A 14,302-nucleotide genomic window follows, 5' to 3' on the forward strand; every position below is an offset into this window, starting at 1 on the left:
TCTAATAATGACCAACCATATCTAGAATCTAAGAGCCACTGTGGATTAAACTGACTCTTCCCCATGATCCATCCAACGTCTTCGTCCACTCTACTGATTGTTTACTCAGTGCCAGAAACCAAAATATTGTACTCCAAATTAAATGTCCATTTATGTTACGTGATTTCACGTTGTTTGTTGTTGTTTTTTTTTTCCTCTCTTCATTTAACATTGCACTGTAGCCCAGTTGAGTATACAAAAAAATAGGCTAATGAAACTTAAGATCTTAGTGAAAAAAATAAGACTTGAACTATATAATTTAAGACTTTTTAAGGCCTTAATTTAGGAACATGAAATTTAAGACCTTTTTAAGGCTTTTAAGACCACACAGCTACCCTGGTCATATTCTAGGGATGTAACGATATCCGAATCTCACAGTACGATATTATCACAATATGCATCTCATTTATTGTGTTATTTGGAAGATGCCAATAATTAAAGATGGGACACGTTTCTGCTTTTAAAATACCTTGAAAGATTTCGGTGTGAATTATTTCCGTCATAATCTCAAGATTCAAGTAAAAAAACATATCTCTTCATGTTGTCTGCACTGAACCACGCATTTAAGTAAAATGTATAATTCGTTATATTGTGACAGCCCACGATATTATTGTGAGACTTCTGACGATACGATATCACGGTATTTCAGTTATTGTTACATCCCTAAATAATGTAGTTACCAGAGCAATAAAAATAATCCCATACATTTGTCATCCAATTTACTGCAATCTGTAAAAAATGGTAACAAAAAAACAATAGTATAATAAAAAAGTTTTTATTTCAAAACTTCACCTGTCTGGCTCAGTCTCAGTTTCGTGTATAGACAAAAGGGATACTAGATGCACTTCTTCCATGGACAATAGTCTGGTTTCTTTGCCAAGTTATTTTCACTACGCAGCTAACGGATGGTGGTGCTAGCAGCTTTTGTTTTAGTCTTACTTCAGATAAAGTCCTTGTAACTTCTACTGTCTCATTTTTCACAAAGGAACTGAATTTGGACTTATTTTCTACTTAAAAGTTTCTCAGATATTCTGCCAGAGATAACAAGACTATACATTATAATTACAAGCAAATTAATTTAAGATGCACTGCTTAACATTTCAGGTGGAGGGTCTGCCATTTACTTATCTCCATGGTGATGTTATTGCTTTGGCCGGGATATTCCACAGTATTGCATTAAACACATCTACCTCGTATCTATTCGGTTACAAGTGTTTTTATTTCTTATAACTACAGCAAAAACATTTATTATTACTGTGAGTAGGTCTTCTTCTACACAGATCTGTTACACTGTGTGATGTCATGTGGTAATACAGGAAGTGCTCCACTGTGTTTTTAAACTCCATACACCTTCACTAGAATCATTATTCAAAGTTTACAAAAGTCTACAAGTGACAATGATTTAGGTGGTCTTATTTTTGTGTCTGTCCTTTGGAAACACCAGAACTTACTGTTTTGTCCTCACTAATTTGTACTTCTACTTGAGTAATAATATTTTGAAGTAACATTAGGGTTCCCACTCTTTTTCACTGACAAATTTTCTAAACTTTTCTATGACTTTTTCATGACCTAATGTGAATTTTCTATGACTTTACGGCACCTACATGTGTAGAATTGATCATACTTTTAGGGCTAAATATGAAATGTTAACTCTTTTCACTCACCTTATGGTTTGGTCTTATAGTTTTTAACATTCAAAATACTGTCAGTGCACTGATTGTTGTCTCTTTTAAACAAAAGGCGCATATGTGTGGAAATAATTGTAATAGTCTAATGAGAACTTAACAGAGTTGCGTGAAAGAGATACTAAAATTCCATGACTTTTCCAAAACTTTAATTGAATTTACAAATTTCCATGACTGTTTCAGGATTTCCATGACCGTGGGAACCCTGTATTACTCTTGCTTAGTTCATTATTACCTCTGCTGCAAATAGCTTTATAGTTATTGTGTGTTAAACTGCCCATATCACGCTATTTTTAGGAATGTAACAATAACCGAAATATCGTGATATCGTATCGTCATAGTTCTCACAATAATATCATGAACCATTACAATATATGGAATTGCAAGTCTCTTTGCTTAAATTTAAAGTTATGGTGCAGCAATAGCTAAAAAAGACAAAGGTAACTACATAGACCATGATCCTTTGCTTCATTTCAGTGCAGACTACATGAAGAAATAAAAGTTCTAAGCACTTTTAAGTCTTAGTTCTTTGGATTAAGTCTTGTCAAGGTGCATATTAACAGTTTTCTTAGCCACCACAAAATATCGTAATAAACATGAATATGAAAATATCATACCGAGAGATTTGGATATTGTTACATTCCTAATCGTGAGCCTCCCCTCCATATCATGAGTTTTCCCACGATATCACAATAAGTATCGTACCGTGAGGTTCATACCGTGACGATATCGTATGATGAGACTTGGATATTGTTACACCCTTACTTTTTTTTAATATCTGTTAGAATGCTGTTTCCTCAACATGGAGTTGTGTTTTGTTTCATACATTTACAGTTTAACACACAAAACCTGCATATTTAGGCTGAGTTCTTCTCGGAAATGGAAAACGCTCTGAAAACACAATGATGCAGGATTACTCAAACGTGTGAATAAAACAAAAGGCAAATCTGGGTATGTTTTTGAGGAGGTAACAACATTATAACATATGTAAGCTCACAAGACACAATGTTTCGTGTTGTGTTGCGCAATATAGGCCCTTTAAAAACCGACACAGGACAAAATAATCGTGAAGTCTGTTATTGTAGTCCAAATCACCTGGATGACTGACAATCTCCTGTAATATTCCCTCTCCGCGCTATAACGTTGTAAACCGTTGTAGCTTAAATACCTCCTATTGTCTGCAGCTCGCTGCGCTATAAACAGGCTGTTTTGTGTTTATATAGGTCACGCCGCACATTAGCATCTCCCCCTGTTCCGCTGTCATCACCTCGCCGGCGCATTCCCACAGTTAGCCCGTACACCGTTAGCCCGCGGCGTACTGCTCAAACGCCGCGAAAAAGCCCGTCATCATAACTCTTTACGGTCTGGAGCGCCGCCTGCTTTTAATTAGCATCCACGCCGAATTAGCTAATGAATTATGAACGCTTCCACACGCTAAGTGCTCCGACTGCTAATGCACTCCTCCGTTCTCCGGGGCCGGCGTGCTAGCATCCTGCCCGCAGACGCCACGCACTGATACAGACGCTATTTGATTAGTCAGTGTGGAAGTATTAGTGATGGGGTTAGGGGAGAGAGAAAGAGACAGGCCAAGGCAGGGGAAAGGGGAGATTACGGAGGCGCTTTGTAAAGAAAGAAAATACGATCTGGGCGCTGCTGCGAACATGGACGACGGTGCAAATATCAGAACGCTACTGGATTCGATGTCGACTTGTAGTTAGCTCTCGCATTCCATGATCCAGGATTTATTTCAGGGGTGGCCAATTATTTTTTTCCACGGGGCCACAAGAGAAACAGAAAATATTGTAGAGAGCTGAGCCAAAGTGCTTAACTCAATGCTGCATAATATAGAGTGACCAGATTTTCAAAACTAAAAACTGGGGACACCGGGACAGTTTGGGGTGATTGGTAATAATAAAATTGTGAAATGAGTAATGAGTAATTAAGAAAAATTGTTTTGCACTCGACTCATTCATGATTTATTCACAACTAACTGTACTGTAAGTCAGTATAGTCACATTTTGTTTGTGTTTTTGTCATTTTTAAGCAGCTTTTCTGTATTTTACATAAACAAGTGACTATGTGTGGCTCTCTTTACTGTTGGCAGGGATCAGATTTGTCAAATCCTGGAACATTTCTTGTATAAAACTGGGGCAAATCAATGGTTTTAGATCAGTTTGCTGGGACAGGGGACACGGCTCAAAACTGGGACTGTCAAAATAGGAATGTCTGGTCACCCTAGCGTAAAACTCATTGTATTTCTTTATATAAATAAAAAAAGCAGTAAATAGCATTGTTTTGACAAGCTCATCAGACTGGTAAGAGTTTATGTTATGCCTAAGCAATGAAAAAGTGAGGCTGCTTTACAAAAAATGTCATTAAAAACACCTCCAAAATAAAAGCAATGCAGCTTTAGTCCATGCATGAAGTAAAATTATAAAATATGTTTATTTTGTAATTCCAAATTTGTTTATGCGGCCCGGTCCGAGTCAACCAAAGGGCTGTATGTGGCCTGGGAGATGGACAATGCCCAGGTCTGTTTTATATGATCAGTGTGTGTGTCATTGTACCCTTGAGCAAAACACTTAAAGGGAGACAGTACAAGCAAAACTCCTTTTTTGGTCAGTGTGGCCTCGTAGAACTCATGTGGAGACAAACAAAACATGTTTTAATATTTAATATTTAATCTAATAAGCTTGCATCCATAGTTATATGGGGCATTTTAGCTTCAAATTACATTTTCTCCCATAAGCATCAGCCCTTAAAGCAGCACCTACACACAAAATCTTTACAGTCATGAACAAGATTTTGACAAAACAGAGCAATTTGTTGATGTCTAAGATCAGGTCTGATTTAAGCTTCAACTAAAAAAAAATTAGGCGAGATTTTATTAATTCAAATACAAAATAAGATATAAAAAAAATATATATATATATATATATATATATATATATATATATATATATATATACACACACACACACACACACATATATATATATATATATATATATATATATATATATATATATATATGACAAAAAGAAGCAAGCATGACTTTTTCATGTTTTTATTTTGAATGTCTCAGAAGTGGTCCATTTTGGAAGTTTTTTTCACTAAAAATGCCTTATTTTTTTATGAAAACAGGATGGAAAACTTGTAGTACATTTTTGATGGAGTACTGGAAATTGCAGAGGCCACTTAAGGCAGCACACATTTAGATTTAGGCATTTTTGAACAGAAAGCTGCAGATGTACTCATGTTTGCACAAGCGCTGCCAAAAGTGATGAGGAACAGTCGATATATCTACTGCTATTAAAACACCATATAGACTGTTTAAAGGCAGGGGAAAAAAGTTGATTTAGTGTTTAGTTCCACTTTAAGTTTGGCTTTAATAAGTGAATAGACCTTGTTAGATCTACAGATGAATGCTCAGATTTTTGCCCAATATGACAGACAATTTTTGGGGGGAGAATCATCATCATATCTACAAGTATGTGCCAAAGTAAGATAATCTGGGGTATCAATTCGCCCGGGTTGGTTAGCTGTAAGATTCTGTCCTGATGCTCAGCCCACAATCCTACGTCATCAATGCTCCCACATGACAATTCTTCATAAATAAAACATGTTACAAAACTATACACTACAACTTCACAAACCTGATGTGATGTGCAGTAGTTTCATTAATGGGTATTATATATATACAAGTTAACATGATGATCTAGTGATGATCTTAGCCAAAGTAACAAAAACATTTTTTTTTTTCTGTTTTTTTTTTCAGGGCAGTATTAAAGGTGCACTGTGTAACTTTTGGTTGGAGATCTGTCACCTGCTTACATTGGTGTAGTGGGGATTATTATTTATTTATTTATTTTTATTTTTTTAAGTGGGGGTACACGATTCATGATTGAACAAGGAGGACTAAACCAGGACTGAACCAGGATTAAACCAGGTCTAAACCAGAACTTAAACAGGACTGAACCAGGAAAAACTAGGACTTAAACAGGACTGAACTATGACTAAAACAGGTCTAAAACAGGATTTGAACAGGACTGAACCAGGGCTGAAACAGGATTAAACCAGGTCTAAACCAGGACTGAACCAGGACTACATCAGGACTACACTAGGTCTAAACCTGGACTTAAACAGGACTGAACCAGGATCAAACGAGGACTGAACCACGACTAAACGAGGAATGAACCAGGACTAAAACAGGATTAAACCAAGTCTAAACAAGGCCTAAATCAGGCCTAAACCAGGACTAATTTTGGACTTGAGAGAGAGAGAACGCCGAGCCTGTGGAGCAGGGTGTCCGCAAAGCGAGATCGGGTGACGGCTGCGCTGCGCTCAGTGGTGCACAAAGCGCTGCGCTACTCTTTTCACCTGCTGTCAGCCAACAGCCAACCTCTGGGCCCGTCCAATCACTAAGTCCTCATTTAGTTCTGGTTTAGTCCTGATTTTGTCCTGGTTTAGTCCTATTTTAGTCCTGTTTTAGTTCAGTCCTGGCTCAGTCCTGGACTCTCATGTGGCAGGTCACATGACAGTCCATGATGCAGATATCATGGGCCTATGCAGTTTGTTTTCTGCAATTTGTTTTGCCAGTAGCTCCGATTTGACATTTAAGTTGTAGCTATTTTATATTTGTTATTTTTGTATAGCTCACGTCGGAAGAAGTGGATGGACCTCCGCATACCACGCCCACTACACCCCTGCCTGCTTGCTTCTATGGATATATCATTGCTCTGTTTGTAAGGTTCCATAGTATGACATTAAACAGCTCCACCTTACATTTATTCAATTACAAGTATTTTGGGCTCACAAATACTTAGGAAAAAAAAAAAGGCATTCTGACTGTGAGTGGCGTCGCCTCACCACAGATCTGCCCTGTAACTTGGTCAGCTTTGGTCACCATGAAGATAAAAAGGTTTAATACCATACCGTGAAACATTCCAGACAAAGTAATAGCATCTCCACGGAGGAAAGTATTTGACGCAGTGGGGCTTTAACTGACTTTATACAACTAAATACAGCCTAGTTTGTTTTAGCTGTCTCTTCATTGCTTTTTTTTTTTTTTTTAATATATTATTATTCATGAATTCACCAAGATGCCAAAAAATCTTCTCTCCAAATGCTCAGTGCCAATTTAATATTTTTTACTCCAACGTTAAATCCAGCACTGCAAAGATCATAGCGGGGAGAAAGACCGCAAACGTCCGCCAAGATACACATGTGTTTTTGTATGCATAGTTAACATGCCCGCAGACTACTTTGCATGAAATGTCCATAAGCATCATGTTTATGTTTTGTCTATGAAGGCTGTGGCTAGTGCTATATTCATGAGCTCATATTTCCATAACTCCAAGTGAGGGAAGCGAGTTTAGCCCGTGGGCACAAACACCCCCGGGCTAATGCTAAATGCTAATGCTCCATATTCGCATTACATTGGACACGTCTGCAGCCCCGTCCGCACAGGCATTTAAGGATCAAACGCATAAACTGGGATGCGAAAGTGCTGTTTCTGATGGAAAACTGTGCCGAGTATCTGTGCGCATGCATAACAATAACATTTCCTACCAATCTCCAAGCATAACCAGTGTAAAAGTGCACTGTGTAACTTTTTCGGTGGAAGGTCCGTCAAACGCTTTTTCTGGAATGTTTCACAGTATGGTATTAAAACTTTCTATATTCATGGAGACCAAACCAGGCCAGGTTACAGGTCAGATCTGTGAAAAAGCAACCCCGCTCAAAGTCAGAACGGATGTTATAAAACCACCTGTAATTGAATAAATGGGTAACATTTTATAATAACTACACCTTACTTAGCCTTAATAAAGCATGAACAAAGACTTAATTAATAATGAACAAAGATTTAATTAATAATGATTCATGCTTAGTAAATGCTTAATAAAGCATAATTTGTCTTCACTTTAGAAAAGCTCTCAAAAAGATTTAACTAACAGATAACAGCTGCCTGAATGATCATTGCATTGTATTATTAGTAAATCATTCTCTCATAGCTTACTAATGATTAATAAATGCTCAAATGGTTAGTCCATGAGTAATTAAGTATGAAATAATTATGAGTAACTATTTACAGCACAGGCAAATTAAGTGCAAGTGCTAATTATGGTAGTAATTATGTAGTTACTAAGAATCATTATTAATTAAGTCTTTGTTCATTATTAATTAAGCTTTTGTTCATGCTTTATTAAGGCTAAATAAGGTGTAGTTATTATAAAGTGTTACCAATAAATGTCAAGGCAGAGCTGTTTAATGTCACACTGTGGAACATTCCAGACAGAGCAGTGACACATCCATAGAAACAAGCAGGCAACGGACCCCCAACCAGAAAGTTACATAGACATAATTTCTAGCTTTCTACCATGTTATAACATTTGCCACTTTTACACAAGAGCTTTAATTACGGATAAAAATTATTTAATTCTGAATAAAAATGAATTCCGCTTTAAAAAGACCATGTAAACACATAATGATTATTCAGAAGTAAACTTAATACCAAAGTAAGTGGGTGGTTTATTTTGATTTTCAAGCCAAATTAATTTATTCCTCAGTTATGTAAATGTTTATTCTTCTTAATAATAATTCCAATTGTTCAGTGCATGCTCGTTGGGTCGCCCTTCTAACATGACCTAGATGATCCAGCTCCAACCAGTCCTGGTTTCGGACTTTCATCCACGTCTCTTTAGATTTGTGAGTGGGCTGCGGGAGTGGGCTGAGGTAGAGCAGCCGTCGACTCAGTTTGTCTTCTTCCTCTCTTCTCCGACACTCTTCCCTTCTCCTCCTCAGCTGACAGACGTAAAGCGTGATGAGAAAATTCTCCGGCTGCTGCGTAATTCTCATCGGAATGACTGCGAAAAACGTTTGGATCATGTTTGTGTCCGTGGTGTAACGACAAACCGATAAAAAAGCCGGTAGCAGCTGAAGTGTGTGTTTTTTACCAGTCGATGTAAATACATTTGTGTCCTTGACCAATCAGAACCCTTCCCGACCCCTAGACATTCAGTGGAATTAAATAAAGGCGATTTAATGTGTTTTCCATGTAAACCTCAATTCTGAATGAATTAGTATTTCCATGTAAACTCGAAGGACAATATTTTCATTCTGAAGTATTTAATTCAGAACAATTAATTCGGAATTAAGAAACATAATGGAAACGTGCCCATTGTTCCCTCATCAAAAACATACCTGAAGAAGTTTTAAATGTCTTCCATGCATTTTTCAGTAATTTAGCAATCTCTACTGAGCCCTGTTTGAGCCCTTCTTTTAGTTAGCAGTGAGATTTTGTGCAATGCTCCGCCCACAAGTCACCCATGCTCCCACACGACAGTTCTCCATAAATATACAAAAGCATGAAACAAAACTGTACACAACAACTTGGCAAGCCTGATGCGATGTGCAATAGTTTAATTAACTGGAAACACACTGGATTGTGTTGTGATAGCGCTCTGAAGGGGGGTGACTTAGCGTGGAGAGCAAAGGGAAAGGAGACTGGGAGTGTCAAAAGCAAAAGTGAAACTTATAGAACATGTTAATATGTTGTTTTCGACAAATACAGCATTTTCAAAACAATAAAAGGTAACATGATGATCTAAATATGTTATGCGTAATTAGTTAATAACCCCTTTTTAAGTATAAGTAATAAGTACTGACACACATTAAACTAAATATACCACCTGAATGTGTTCACAATTGGCCCTTATGTGTCCCATTTTCCCAGCGTTAGTGAAGTTGGAAGAGAAGTGTGTTTTTAAACTCCATACGCTTTCATTAGAATCATCTGGGTGATTTCAGACCTGGAATTGCCAATCTCTACTGTAGCTGTTAACTTGAAAACTACCACTTCATGACTTTATAAGGTGGAAGAGAGCAAGTACAATATCTTCATTCTCACATTATTGCCATATTGTGACATTATTAGATTACATATCCATAAAATGAATCTGTTTTATGACATGCATAAACACTAAATCAAAACTGGGATTAAACTAGGACTAAACCTGAGTCAAAACCAGATCTTCAGACCAAGTCTACATGAGGACTAAACTGGAGGACCAATCCAGGGCATGTCCTTGAATTACTAAACCTCTGCTGATAGCATTCAAACCCACCCTCATCACAAACAAAAATCCATCTTCAGATTTGATTGAATACTGCAGAAGGAAGTATGTCCGTCTTTGTCTGTGGTTTTTGCACTGGTAATGCTCCTTATCATGAGAACAGAAAACAACATATTGAAGGAAAATAGACGTTTTTTGTGGATTAAGGGAGTGTGCTATCACCCATAACGAGGTCCATTTTAAGAATAGATATTTATTAATGGGCAAAATAGCAAAATAAAAACTCCAGGATCATGTAGAGCGGTTAATATGAACATTTTAAGACCAAAATGAATAGGTTCACAGCAGCAGGTACACAGAGAGGGACGATAATATTTCACTGTTAGTCAGCGGGAGCCAGGGTCAGAAGGAGCTGGAAGAGCCTGTATGTTCACTTCCTATTTAGAACAAGGTGGCTAGCGGGTTAGCTATGTCAATTTACAGAAATAGTCTATGGATCACATAGAATAGTGCACGCCCATGGACCATATAAGGCCCCATGGTAATATAAAATAAATACTATGATTTATTGTTGTTAGTCTCATTATGCTATATATATACAGTATATAGTTCTTCTATTTTCTTCTTCTTTTTTTTATTTATTTTCTAGTTATCCTTGAATCTCATGCAGAAAACACCTCGTAGCAGGATACAGAAGACTAGAGCCATCTAACAAGTGTAAAGTGCAGATGACAGGCTGAGTGTAGCATGGCCCCGAGCCAGAGCAGGGCGCAGTGGACAGAGGTGATGGAAAAGAGAGGAAAACATGAACCACACAACAGCCCCAGGACAGACGGCCTGCTGCAGGCTACTCCCACCACACATCCACAAGAGAGCAGGAAGACCAGACCAGTCCCATCACACATCCACGAGGGAACAGGAGGAGCAGGCTAGCATCCACCACCACCACATGTGAGGAGTAGAAGGAGCAGGTTAACCCCCACAACACATCCATAAGCAGTGCTGGGAAGGTTACTTTTAAAATGTATTCCCCTGCAGATTACAGATTACATACCCCAAAATGTAGTTGTAACGTAATCCATTAAATTACTTTAGGTGAGTAACGTAAACTGAATACTTTAGATTACTTGATATTGTCATGCTTTTTAAAACTACATGGATGTAGCAACCACATCCTGCAAATTCTTGTTTGTTCTCTTTAAATTGGCTGTTGAGCCCAAGTCTCCATGAACAGGTTTACTGAGTAGCAAAGACTAGAATCTTAACATAAGATGTTTTGTCTGCTTAAAGACAATAAAAAGCCCAATCTTTCCTTAACCTTATTAAAAATATTATTGATAGAGAAATGCTTTCTATTTAAGATCACTGCTGCCTGAAATTATGTTCACCCTACTGTTAGGTGTCATACTGTTTAGACCTGGTTTAGTCCTGGTTTAGACCTGGTTTAGTCCTGGTTTTAGTCCTGGTTTAGTCCTGGTTTTAGTCCTGGTTTAGTCCTAGTTTTATTTCTGGTTTAGTCCTGGTTTAGCCCAAAATGTGAAAATAGGAAAATACTGCCATGTAATCCATTTATTTCAACAAAGTAACTGGAATCCAATTACCACTCATGGAAGCAGTAACTGTAACTGAATGCAGTTACTCATAACTTGTACTCAGATTACATAATGCAGGTACATATAATCTGTTAGTCCCCAACACTGTCTATAAGGAATCCATTTAAGGCCTAATCTGGCCCTAAATGACACGCAAACAGAATACTGAGTAGTTATTTTCTAATACATTAAAAAACTATTTGTAGAGAGGTTGAGTCGACTGCACGCAGCCCTGACTTCTGCTGACGGCTTCTAAATGCTCTGTTCGCAAGACGTACATTTGTCATGGTCACCTCCTACATCATAAACGGAAAGAGCATCTGAGTGAAGGCACGGGCAGACAGTATGCAGCAGCCGCCGGGTTTGGAGTACCAGCAATGTGCGGTCAGGGGAGGCAGGCGAGGCACTGCCACAACCAAGCTCTCCACTACATTATGGAGTTTATCTCGCTACGTTAAGTTGCTTGTCTTTAGTGCAGACGCTCCGGGTCCAAGACCTCGATTTGTCAGGTACATTTTTATTTTGGTCTTTCTTCAGTTTTGTGTGTTAACAAAATAATTTATTAAAACTTAAAAAGTAAAGAAAAGCAACTTAGAACGCATCAACAATTCTGAGACTACACCCACCCCAAATTTCAACCAACACTGTCCCGAATTTGTTGGAGAGCTTAATTTGATCTTTGGTGACTGTTATGTCTTTTAAATACACTGTAGAATACATGAAAGCATATTGAATTTGCCTTTTTTCTGTGTTTTGGGCATAAATCACACACTCTCAAGCAGCTATTTGAGTGCCACATTTCTCATTTATTCTTACACGACTAGTTGGCTGAAATACTTCCTGCGTGTTTGGGCTCTGGGCAAACTCTTGATAGCTGTCATATAAATTGCATTATATGAATCATATTTTCTACTTTTCCATATTAAACCTATTTCCTACATTATTAGTCCACAGCAGGATTGTTTCCAGGGCATATCTGTGTGGAGTTTGCTTGTTCCCCCTGTGTCCTTCTGGTTCTCTGTTTCCTCAGTTAAACCAAGAACATGCACAGTAATCTGCACTAGAAGTATCTATGCCAAGTATTGATTTATTAATATTGACAATACTGAACTAATTTGGGTGGTTATACAGTTATTCAAATATCAGTACTATATATGTAATGTGTATATTTCATTTTTGGACATGTAGGGAAAATGAATGTATTGTTTGGGCCAGACATCTTGACCATCTGCATATTGGACTGATCCATCTATGTCAGGAACATTATTTGCTATTTAGACTAGTTGAACCTTACTTTTAAACATTTATATAGTTTCGAGCAGACTTGGGCATTGTACAACATACGGCCCTTTGGTTGACTCCAACAGCTCCTTTAAGATAATTTGGAATTACAAAATAAACATATTTTATCATTTTACTTTATGGACTAAAGCTAGCCAGGCTGGCGCCACCTAGTGCCTCCACACAATTTCATTTCTCTCTAGTGACTAGGTCAGGAATCGGGACTACACATGGCGGTTTGCAAGAACCCCAGAAGTTGTAGACCATGCACTGGCCAATCAGTAAAGAGCTGTGAAGCCATGACATGAAACTCAAGTTCCTGTCTGGGTCCCTTTTGTGGTACAACACAACAGTAAACAAAGCGGTCAAGATGGATGTAGACGAAGCCATACATTCTGTGTTGGCAATGATTCCCAAGATCAAGGATTTAAAGCTGGAACAAAGAGAATGTTTGTTGAATTTTCAAGGGAAATTACATTACATACGTCACGACTAAATAGCAGCAATTGGTTAAATAAAAAAGTATCTGCCTACTGTCAAGCGAACGAATCCTAATGCTGTGAGGTCAGATGGTTTCCACAAAGTGAAACTGGCTGATGAATCAGGCTAGACTAAAGGTGCATTTTATTTTATTTTTTTTTACATTTTTTGTGAGACAACCTCACTTTTTCATTGCTTAGTCATAACCTACACTCTTACCAGTCTTACCAGCTCGTCGAAACAATGCTATTTACTCTTTATATATGTGTGTGTGTGTGTGTGTGTGTGTGTGTGTGTGTGTGTATATATATATATATATATATATATATATATATATATATATATATATATATATATAGATAGATAGATAGATAGATAGATAGATAGATATTTGTGTGTATATTGCCAACCCCTGGTTTAGGCTAATACTATTTTGATTTATATTTCAACAATGTAAAATAACAAAGCTGAAGTAGATCTAATATATTTATTTAAATACCTTCTCCCAGATGGTTAGACAAGCACTGAGTATTGTTTACAAAGCAGAGTAATGGGATCAATTAAAAATAGTGTGGTGTCATCCATAGTCACATTTTTATACAGCACTTTTCCACCTTCAAGACACTCAAAGCACTTTACATCACGAAACCTCTCACCCCTTCACACACACACATTCATACAACAGTGTATGCAAACACTTGGGCATGATGGGTTAAGTCCCTAAAAAATCACAATCCCAACCTGTGGGTCAGTGTATTAACTGCTCTAACAATGTGGATTTAAACTGCCAACCTTTGTGTCAGTGGAGAAACACTTTGCCAACTGAACCACTGTTGCCTCATCATAACCCAGAGGTACAGTTAAAGGTTGGGTCAAATGCAGATGACACATTTTCAAAATGAGAGCCCACATAATAGACCTTTTTCACAACGGTTGGAAGTGCCGCGGTGTAGGGTAAACGTCGCTTACGTTAATGCTTTTCTATGACAAAATCTCTGTGGAAATGTCTCGCATATTTTCCACCAGCTTCATAAATCTGCCCCATTCACCAAATCTTCATCCAACAAGATCCACAAAGGACATAGTCTGTCCATGAAGAATTTATCCACAACTGAGCAAAACTAACATTATGGTCATGAATTAAACATAA

This window comes from Boleophthalmus pectinirostris, unplaced genomic scaffold, assembly GCF_026225935.1.
Source record: "Boleophthalmus pectinirostris isolate CB_2022bp ecotype Guang Dong unplaced genomic scaffold, ASM2622593v1 HiC_scaffold_19, whole genome shotgun sequence".
Classification (NCBI taxonomy): Eukaryota; Metazoa; Chordata; class Actinopteri; order Gobiiformes; family Gobiidae; genus Boleophthalmus; species Boleophthalmus pectinirostris.